Source organism: Nicotiana attenuata, unplaced genomic scaffold (genome assembly GCF_001879085.1).
Source record: "Nicotiana attenuata strain UT unplaced genomic scaffold, NIATTr2, whole genome shotgun sequence".
Lineage (NCBI taxonomy): Eukaryota > Viridiplantae > Streptophyta > Magnoliopsida > Solanales > Solanaceae > Nicotiana > Nicotiana attenuata.
In genome coordinates, this window is record NW_017670470.1 from 579,342 (window position 1) to 588,916 (window position 9,575).

The following is a 9,575-nucleotide window of genomic DNA, read 5'->3' on the forward strand; positions in this document are numbered from 1 at the left end:
ACGCAATTTTAAGGATATGTGGAGTAATTCAATACAAGTAATGAATGACGTTATATGTGCAAATTAAAGACAGAATAAGCAGCCAAACCACTAGTAATATTGGGTCCGGGATCGGTTATAAGCTTAACAAATAACCTGCCTTCAGTTCGGAGCCAAACACTTATGAAGAACTATGAGTAAAATAAAGAACTTTGAATAATTTTTAGAAGCAGAGAAAATAGATGTATATTGAATTGGTATGCGTGTTACAACGTGTGTATTAAATAACACTACAAAAAAATAGCATATAACGACGACTCAAATCCGTCGCTAAAGAGCCTTTTTCCGTCGCTAAGCAGGGTTAGCGACAGATTAGCATTTGTTGCTGATTTGCTCGTTGCTAAGCTCTTTGCGACGGAAAAATGGAATCCGTCGTAATATTAGCGGCGTTCTAGCGACGAACACTGTCCGTTGCTACAATTTGCGACAGAATTTCCGTCGCTATATTAGAAAATTGTGTCGCTAAATTCATAATGCATTTCGTCGTTGGCATAGTTTTGCGACAGAAAGTCGCTCGCTAATCCGTCGCCAATATTTTGAGACTCATTTCAGCTTTTCATTTGGCGACCAAAATCGTCTGTTGCAATCAGTCGCAGTGTTATTTTATATATTTATTTTTGTTACAAAAAATAACCGTCGCAATCTGTCACAATATTTTTCCCTTTTAGATCTTTTTTATCGAATATTTTAAATTTTTTCTGCTCATGCACATTGTATGTAAATTATTATATATCCTTAATAATAACTAAAATTCATACAAATTAACATACTTCAAGGTCCAAAATGATATCAAAATGCATATAGCTAATACAATTAAGTTCGAATTATCCCTAACACCAATAATAAAGTTCAAACCAAAAAGGTGCGAATTATCTCTAACACCAACAATAAAGTTCAAACACAAAAAGCTTCCAAACCAAAATGGTGTAGATTATTCCTAACACCAACAATAAAGTTCAAAACAAAAAGCTTCCAAATACGAGTCTTAGGGGTTAAGGTCATCATCTGAAACCGATGGATGAACCCCATGAACAGTAGCAGTAAGAGGAGCATGAATTGTTGGTACCACATCTGATGGGCGGTCAGTAGAAGTCAGTGAGGGTGACGAAATCATTTCACGCACCCACTCAGTCAATACTGGAAGCATACGATCAGTTAGCACAGGAACTATGTGCTCTGTTAGTGCAGGAATCAAGCGCATCACTAACTCATCCAGGTTCGATGCTGATTGAGCACTCGAAGGTGGTATTGACGATAAATCATTTGATCCAGAAGAGCCACGAAGATTCGGTCCATAGTAGCATTTTGCTTGAGATCCAAGACCATATACTCTTCTCTTCATTTCCCCTCCCGCGGCTTCGTAATACGCTATCCATTGATCAATATCCGATTGAGTTTGTGTTTGTTCCTGTAATATTTCCTGATACCTTTCCTGTAAAAGAGGTGTAATAAGTAGTGAAATTAAAACAGTTAAGAATGTTGAGCATTTAATTAACCAACAGAGAGGATACTTTTCATACTCTTTTTATATTGTAGTAAATAAGATTATAAAATATTGGACTTACATGCACGATTCGAGCTTTCTCATCAAGAAAAGATTTTCCATCATGCCCATGTGTATAGACGTACAAATGTAACTCACTTGGTGTCGGGTCTCGACCCTTTTCAACAGCCTATACAAAAAAATTATTTTTAAAAGGATAGAAAATATTACTATAGTAGAACCAGAAGTTTTGTCACACGTCACTGTTAACTCCATCTACGAAAAATACACGTCACTGTACAAAGACAAATTGAGTAAAGTAAGGTTCTTCAATCTCCTGAATAGGTTTTGAATACAGAAAACTACTTAATTTGAGGCATGTACGATAAGCTAAAAGGAGAGTTCCCAAAGGCAGCCTGGAAGATACTGTTATGCAATAATCAAGGAAGTCCCAAATGGATATTTATAATGTCTTTTGATATCTAGAAAAGACTTTACAACAGAGACATGCTAAGTAAATAGGGCAGCAATGTAGTACAACATGCCCACTATGTGAAGACGTAAGGGAGGACCACTAACACATGTTCTTTTAATGCAACTATTCAACAAACATATAAAGGAAGCTGTTGGTATGGCAGGGAATCAATAGAACTGTAAAAGGATATAGAGATGAAATTGAATGGACCATATCACATGCAAATGAAAGGCGCTTGCAATCTGAGGTACACAGGTTGATACTTGCTAGAAATATCTACCACATATGGCAGAAAAAGAACTGTAGAGTGTTTTAGCAGACTAAAAGGGTATTGAAGATGTACCAGACTGATCATGCAAGAGGTACATTGTAGACTCCTGAATATACAGATTCAATCGCCTACACTAAAGAATGACATTTTGACACCAAAAGCAGACACCCGACACAATACTTAAAATGATTCAACACCGCAGATATACTTCAAATGGAGAACTCACTGACCCCAACTTCTAAATTTATTTCCTTGTCATCAATTCTTCATGTATAACAAATTAACTGTATCTTCATTTTGCTTGCGCTATTATATTGTATCAACAGAAATGGCAACTTGTGCAAACACTATATATGGGAATATTAGAGTTTGTTGTAACCAAAAATGAGTTTAAATTTTATACCTTAATGCTGTAAGAAAATATTATTTACAACACCTATTTTTATTGCTTAGTCCGGACTCCATATGTACTACGAATAACTGATTGAGATCGTTAAAGAGAATGCACAACAACAATACCATTGTTCTGCATACTCGAAGGCAAAAACCTGTCTGTACACCTAAGGCCCTAGATATTAACATCTGATGATAGGTACTGCGTTTTCAATTGAGAGACGAGGCAAGCACCGTCTCCCGCATATAGAAAAAGCCAACAGTCTATAAATACCTAAATTAAAAGCTTTAGAACAGCATTTGAGTCATTTCACCCGCACAGTAAAGGGAAAATGACGAACATACAATTTTTTTTTAGAAACATGCAGAGAAGTCACTAACACTGCTCTGCTACATTAAACTAACAATCTTCTCATAAAAAGATAAGTATTGGCACTTATCAAGAACTAGAACAATGTCCAAACAATACAGACAATTACTTATGAATTCACTTCATATAGATGAACAAATTGAGGCAGATTTTAATGCTAGAACAATCACATGACAGTACATCATCTGAGACTGAAATCGCTACCTAGATCAGCGAGACACAAGGCCAAAACAGCTAAATACAAGCAGGAGGAAACATTAAGGTAGGAGTTCAACTATAACTGATGAATCATTTTCAATGTAAAATCATTTTCTTCTTTTATTATTGTTCGTCTGACAGTGCCAACTATAACAACTATCAAAAGGGAACATTTTCACTGGAAAAACTTTAGTATATTTTGATTCCTTTTGGACGATATGAAAGCTAAGGTTACTATAAGCAATTCTTAAGAAATTTTCAGTTCAGAGTTGCAATAAAGCTAAGGTGCGATATACTTACAAGTCTCTTGCGATACTCCCCAATGGAGACAAAGCCGCCTGTGTGAGTCCCGGTGGAGACTCCACCCCTACCGCCACGTTGATTATTTGCATCTATTTCTGACTTTTCAACACACTTGGGATCTTTCCAAAGTTGATCCCAACTTTCTCACACTTCTACTGGAACACCTCTTGGCCTAATTTTTTTAGTTTTCATTTTGGAAATGAAATCTTTGTACCTTATTGATGCCTTATTCTCCCATTGGCTCCTCACTGCACTATCAATGGAAGAGTCCTAATAGAATTTCTTCTGAAATAATTTTATAAAGTAATAACATTAATATCTTATTTATAACAGTTAATACACTTCCTAAATTCATTATATAATAAGAAGTTATACCTTGAATTCTCCCTAATAAAAGTTTTTTATCTCATCAGAGACACTTTTCCAATTGATTCCATTGGGATCAAGTTCATGCTTGAAAGATTTGAATATTTTCGTCGAGCATAATCCACTAGGTTTTAACCTGAAAAAATTTGAAGACAATAGTTGAAGGGGTATCATAAATCAAAATTTCTATATAAAAAATAATAGTATAAACGTGGGCTAACCCTGTAGGAGAAGAGTAACAAGTGTCCGCTACCCGCGACTACTGGTGCACTCACCTTCGCCAATTGTGTTGCTTTGAGTAGATATGCCCTCACATATTTGGTTACTCTGATCAGGTGTATTAGGAGATGATTCAGAATGGATAGTTGGGGCACTATCATGACCTGATGTTTGAACGGGTGTCGTACTGCTAGGAGCTAAAGTTTGTACTTGATTTATGTGATTCTGCCCAACTAAAGAACTCGTACCACCTTGTTGAGAACTAATTATGGGAATGGGAACCACTACAAGAAAAAGCCTTATCTAAGACCAACTTATAGGGACGAGCTAATAATCCCGTCACAAAAAATATATGTATTGGGACGAGATTATATTGCGGTCCCTAATGCTTTATTTTATTGCGAAGATATTAAATCTGGTCCCTAAAAAAATTAGTAACTGATCCCAAATTATAATTGAGGGGCCTTGAGGTGAGAAAGTGCCGCCAAAAATTATACCAAAATATTAGAAAACTATTATTTTCTAAAAAAATAGGCGCCACAGTTAATTTATTGAAATAAAAGTTCTAAAAGCTGAAACTCTCTGTATTCTCCAAAAACAAGCGCGCACAGATTTGCCCTAATACTCCGCCTAGCTCTAGAGCCCACATCGCTTATCTGCCTTTTCTCAAAACTCAGATTGTGAATTTCTGCCCTAATATCCATCTCGCCTTTTGAGATTAATCCAAGGTATGCCTCCTCTTTCAAGTTGCTCTTTTTCTTCTCTAAGTTGTTCTAAATCGCTGATTGTTATTCGAGTTCTTTTCCTTCTTCTTCTTCTTCTTCTTCTGCTACTACTACTTCTCTAACATTAAAAAACTGGTAAGGTTTCGTATTCTGGTATTTTTTCTTTTGTATAATCAGTGGAAAGATTATTGGGTACCCGCTACCGTCTGTCTATCTAAGGTTTTGTACTCTGGTATTTGAGTTGGGTTCCTAATTGGATAATTTAATTTCTGAAGTATATTCAAGTTTGTGGCATATTAGTTTTATGTATTCAGTGAGAGATTTACCGAGCCAAAACAGGGACTAGCATGTATACTGTCATATTGCAATGTTGATTTACATCTTAAAAGATATTGTCATATGTGATGGAACAGCGTGTATACTGTCATATGTATTTTAGCGTACCTGAAAAATAATAGCATCTAGAAAGAAGCAGTCTTTTAGTTGCGCGCGACTGTTTTGGATGATAAAGACTCTATGTTGATAAGATAAGAAAATTCAGTAGGTTGACAAGAAGTTATTAATACTTTCTTTAATTGTTCTTACTGTTCTGTTCTTCTGAAGCAAAGTTCAATTTTGTTATAGAGTCTATGTTCACAGGAAAAATAATTTACTTTGATGTAAGAATTGCAATTCCTATTCAAATTAATTGTGTCGTAAAGTATACTGTTTACGATTTTCTTTGTTGTAAGTACTTATTTCGATCTCGGAGCAGGCTATAAGAAACCATGTATGAATGTTTTAGGAAACAACATCTTTAATTACAAGTTAATTGATAATCTTTTGTCTAGATTAGTGCCATCTTATTGTATGTGTTAACTGAAAACATGGCTGATAAATCTGGAAAATTTATCTACATGACTGAGGAAATGATATTTATACAGTAAAGATGCATATTATTTAGTTGAATACTTGTGTTCCTGTTTGTGCCTCTATGTAGGAATCAAATACCATAATGCTTACAGTTATTGGCTATTTTTTACTGAAAGCAGTACACTGGAAAGTGAATCTCACACTGTCATAGAACAATTTCTGGTTTGCTGCCTATTTTTAAAACAATTACTCTTCTTCAGTTCTAAATGTGCACTTGGTCAGTTCTTGTGTTTGAGGGCATATAAGATGCCTTGGGCATGAGGATACAAATATGGCATTTGCTGTTTGAATATTCTTCAATTCAAAATTCATTGCTTCTTAGGGTAACTTTTGTTGGCACTTGATATTTAACTTTTAAGTTGTAACTCTGCTATGTGACAATTATTGTCCAAGTAGAACATTTGCAGACGTTCATATTTTGTAGATCTAATAAAGAACTAACTTTTAATATGAACATTACCTTAACAAGAGTTGAAGTTTTGGCAGAATGATAACTATAAATTGATGAAAAAGTATATGTTTCTCTGGTTTAGTTGGTCCAAAATTAGCCTAAGCTAAAATGATCAAAGTGAAGAATGAATCTAACTATTTCACTCTAACTATTTCAATGTACAAATATATGACAAGGAAGTTGAATGAATGAATGAAGTTAAGTGTGAATGGCCAAAGTCACCTAAATTTATTGTTTTCAATCGGTTGTGAGTTATTACTTGATCTATTTGTTTGTTTAGGTTATTTCTGGTTCTGGACTTCTTCAGTTGGTACTGAACTTACCATATGTTTATAAAGTTCCATTTTGCAATATGTTTCTCTGGTTTAGTTGGTCCAAATGTGCTCTGTATAATCATAGGAGATTGTTAACGGGTTCAACAGACTTCATAAAAAGTTTCGTTGCTGGAGAGTTGCCAGATATAATTTCAAATTAAATACAACTATTAGCACATATTCAGAATGCGACAGATTCAAAATGTTAGGATCAAAATGCAACAGATTGACTAAAACTGAACTAATATAAACTCAACCCATATATATTCAGATTATTGCAGGATAAATTTGAGAGTATTGACATGAATGATCATCGTGATCATATTTTCGGATGGATGAAAGAGTTATGAAAAATGGAGAGGACACTTGCATGCAAAATATGTGAAGGATAAGCCAATCCAACAGGCTCTTAAGAATATTCCAAAGGGAGCAGACAAGAAAGAATGGGAGTGGTTAATAAAGAAATATTTTTCTTCAGAAAGTTTTTAGGTATTCCTAATGATTTAATAATCTATTTCGCTAAAGCATCTGCAGCCTCATATTGTTAAATTTTAATAAATTTTATTAAATTTATTACATTTAAGCTTAATGTTACACAAATATAGGCGAGTAGCAACATGAATGCGGCAAATCGAGCTAAGTTAAAGATGCTTCATCATATTGGTAGCAAGCCTATTCGAGAGATTATTTATCAAAAAGTATTATCATAAAATCTTTATTTTTCTAAGAAAATATTTACGAGCTGTTACTTGACATGTTTGCCTTTGATGTAATGGGCAGAAAAGATGGCAATCCACCAGATTTGGCAACAATTTTCTTCGAGACCCGTAAGAAAGATAACAAGCTTGTTGAACCTGAAGCAATTGAAAAACATGTATGTTTGGTAAATTGAATTTGTAAATTACTTGAAAGTATTATGGATTCTGATTTTAAATGTATCTTTATATATTTTGTAGGCTCAAATCGAAGAAATAATTCAATTAGATCCATCTCTACCTAGCATAGAGATTGTAGAAAAATGTTGTGGACCTCAAACTCGTAGCCATGTGTTTGGCTTTGGGGGTGGAGTAAAGGCGAAAGACTTGAAAGGTGGAACTTCTTCAAAGGCTGAATTAATGTCCGCGCTATGTTCAACTCGAGAAGAGAACAAATCTTTAAATGAGGAAAACAAATCCTTGCAGGAGTGCTTGTCTACCTTAGATTATGACATGAAAGAAATGAAGAAAATGAAAGAGTTCTTCGCTGCTCAACAATCACATGTCTCGCTTACGACATCGCCCGTTTCAATTGAATGAACACTGTTTTGTCTGCTGGCCAAGTTAGTAACAATATACCCAACTTTTTAATTTATATAGTTGATTTGCATATAGCCGATTTCTATATTACAGATTCTAGCAGTTTACTTTTTAAATTTTTTTTTGCAATTCATCAGTAGTACCTGTGGCAAGAAGAAATAGCCTACAGAATAGTGATTGAAGCTAGATATGGATTGAATGTACAATGGTGCAGTACTTAGATGCTCGCGGATCTGTTTTGACCAATTACATATTTTGAACAACTAACTTAGCAAGACACTGTGCATACTATTTGCTTCTCCTCCTAGACACAATTACATCAATTAGTTGTTGCACTAACATCAGTGATACATGCTTAGCCGTTCCTTTCTACGTTTAATGACTCAATGGACCAACCAAATCCAGTAGCAGTTCCTTTCTACGTTTGAAGCTATAAACAGAGGTTCTCTATGAAGGCATAAGCACGCCATAAAAAGCAAATTCAAGATGAACTTGTCAAGTTCTAACTAAAATAAAGTTCAAATTCATTAGAAGGGACATACCCACTATTAACAGATCTTATAAGTGCCAACAAAATATATAGACTAACAGACAGCTTCTCATTGCACAGTAGTTAGTGATATTTTGGAACATGTTCATCACTGTTTTCGGTTTAAGATAGGTCATGCCTAACAGCATCAAGGATGCCTACATCAGTTGGATCTCTTGGAAAGTTGATAAATCCATGTAAACAGAACTTGCAAAGTGTTTCGTCCACCTGTGATCTTGTTAAGAGATATCTGGTGTTCCTATAGTTAGGTGAAAGAAAATTGCAGTTGCTTGAATTCAGTCCATTTTCTAATCCTTCTATTTATTCTCCTATATCTGAAGCTGTTGGGTTGGAAAAAACTCATCTTTGTTGATTGCTTGTCCTTGGGCATCTTGTTAATCATTTAGTTTAATGAGTTCAATGAGTGCTTCTGAAAAATGTATTTTTCTGAGGAGTACCGTGGGAAAGCTCCACGAGAGTTTGTCATACTCCTTGGACATATCAAGCTTTATGACAATATTCTCCTCTTTAAATTTACATATGTTCTTTTACCATTGTTATTTATCTTCTTTTCAAACTTTTGTACTTACAAATTTCGAAGATTGAAGCTACAAGTCAAGATGAAAGTTTAGAAGATTCACAAGCTCATTAATTATTTTGTTAGGACTGTTATTCAAAACTTGATATCATAATGTAGCTTAGGATGTTAGCTAAGTTTTTTTGTTAAGGTGTTGAGCAAATATAGAAACTAACATCATCATGGGATGTGTACTTGATATATTATCTTTTATATCTAGATTTTTCAATAACAATTTCATATTTCTTGATAAAAATAACTCTTTATGGCATTGAGCTTTAGGACTACTCAGGGTTAATAAGAGACCAGGAATACGATCGCTAAATTACAACATAATCTAGGACCAGTTAAAGGTTGATCGCTAAAATGGATTAACGATTGGAATATATATATATATATATATATATATATATATATATATATATATATATATATATATAAACGTCTATTAGGGACGAGATATATAGTTTAAAACTATTTCACGACCAGATTTTTTGCCCATCTCTTAAAGATAATCTAGGACCAGTAAAAGGTTGGTCGCTAACAAGGTTTAATGACGGGAATATATGAATTTTTCATCGTATATTAGGGACGAGATATGTAGTCTCTAAAACTATTTCACGACCAGAATTACTGCCCGTCTCTAAATCATTTT

The 9,575-nt window shown here is 34.3% G+C and overlaps 1 long non-coding RNA gene and 1 pseudogene across 2 annotated transcripts; one reads left to right on the top strand and one right to left on the bottom strand.

The window, feature by feature from the left end:
- Window positions 1–1,024: 1,024 nt before the first annotated feature.
- LOC109239876 lies at window positions 1,025–4,318 on the bottom strand (annotated as a pseudogene).
- A 377-nt stretch (window positions 4,319–4,695) lies between these two features.
- On the top strand, window positions 4,696–9,108 carry LOC109239881. Of its 2 annotated transcripts, XR_002069976.1 has the most exons (4): window positions 4,696–4,845; window positions 6,791–7,008; window positions 7,300–7,393; window positions 7,476–9,108. It is a non-coding gene; the product is annotated as an uncharacterized LOC109239881 (long non-coding RNA). The 2 variants fall into 2 exon arrangements; XR_002069977.1 differs by lacking the exon at window positions 6,791–7,008.
- The last annotated feature ends 467 nt before the right edge of the window (window positions 9,109–9,575 follow it).